Genomic DNA, 1,720 nt, shown 5'->3' with positions numbered 1-1,720 from the left:
AATAGGATACAAACATTAAAATAAAAAATAATTAATAAAATAAATTAATTTAATATTATTAATGCAATGTATTATATTATACATTAATAATTAATAAAATGTACACACATTATATTATGGATAAGATTTAATTTTGGATTTATAATATAATTTTAATGACAGATGTATGTATACTTATGTATATGCAGTATATGTGAAAATTATTATTAAATTATGTTATTCTATAATTATCGAAATCATATATAACCGATCTTTGAATTATAACGTTTTCATTATTGTTGTATTAATCAAGAAAGATATAAATTCGATAATTTCTGGCAAATATTATCGATATATAACATGTACCTTTATGGTTAACAAAAGAGGTATATATATAACCCGACATGTGCAGAGGCTAGCATCGGGGCGCAAGGCAGCGGACGACGATTTTTTCTTACGACAATACTTAATGACATCGCGCCGCACAGGTTCGGTTTGTTTCCCACGTTAATATCGGCGATCCGCACCACGAGTGCAGACAGTAAGGAAGATTTTTCTCAGGAGGGGCCTCCCCCCTGCGCAAGCCAGCATAAACAGCGTGGCATTAACCGTGGGGTCCCTCGGGGCAGACCCCCAGCGAGTCGTGCTTGTCTTCTCGCTCTCCTTCGCAAACTCGTTTACCGCTAAGAGAAATTCTCCCTTTTTCGCAGATAAATAGGGGTGAACCTGTATTGCAGGACAATAATACCACCGCCCGGCGGAACAGCCGCGCGTAACCTGGACGAAAGATGGCAGCTAGAGAGAACAGAGGAGGGAGAAGAAGAGCCTGATTCCCTTGGGGGGTCGTTGGACCAGGGCGCTATGTGGATTATCATAATAAAGGCCGCCTAAATGTTATCTCGTATTAAGTCATACTTTTGTTTTCCTCTTGTGCGCTCTGGGAACTGCTCTTACGCGCGCAAGGGAAGTGCGCTTCTTTATTTCCGCGCGCGACACACCCTGTGTAAAACTCGAGACGCACCCGGACGCTATTCAAGGGTGGGATGAGTCGAATCGCATGACGAGACACGACGCGAAAGGCCTCCGGGTGGAATTGTAATAAGAATTCAGAAGATCTTCGACCGGATGATGCTCGATCAGTCTGAATCAGAATTCGGAGCGGGAACCCGTTTTAGGTTAGCTGATCGAAGCGCGGGAATTTCGAAGGTATGTACGATACGTCGAAACATAAAAAATGCTTGATAAAGAAAGATCATTACTCGTATATGTATAATTCAAAAATGATATTTTAAAAAATAGTCTCATATAAACAATACTTAAATGGTTTCCTAAGCGAAAAATTTTATTCATTAGTTCTTTATATCTTCAAACCTTCCATTCGTCGTTCCAAATAATCTGAAAGACATTTTTAAAGCTTTTATTAATCTTTTGCATCGGAAAATGAGAATTGCGAATAAAGAGTAGAATTCAGTTAATCAAAACAAAATGGATTAAAATTAAATATATCTGATTGATCGAATTTCAATCTTTAGTTTGCAATCTTCAACCTTCAATATGTAGTCTGACATGAGCTTAAAACTTTCTGAAAGAATGTTTGAAAAATGTTTTTTATATGCTTAGAACATATATTACTATGTTCTAAGTTTATAAGACTTTTTTGCAGTATATATCATTATTTGTATACATTTGATTGTAACATATCGATATACCCAATCTAGATCTATATATATATATATATATA

The sequence above is a fragment of the Wasmannia auropunctata genome, unplaced genomic scaffold (genome assembly GCF_000956235.1).
Source record: "Wasmannia auropunctata unplaced genomic scaffold, wasmannia.A_1.0 LD336106.1, whole genome shotgun sequence".
Lineage (NCBI taxonomy): Eukaryota > Metazoa > Arthropoda > Insecta > Hymenoptera > Formicidae > Wasmannia > Wasmannia auropunctata.
Note: the sequence above shows the minus strand (reverse complement) of the source record.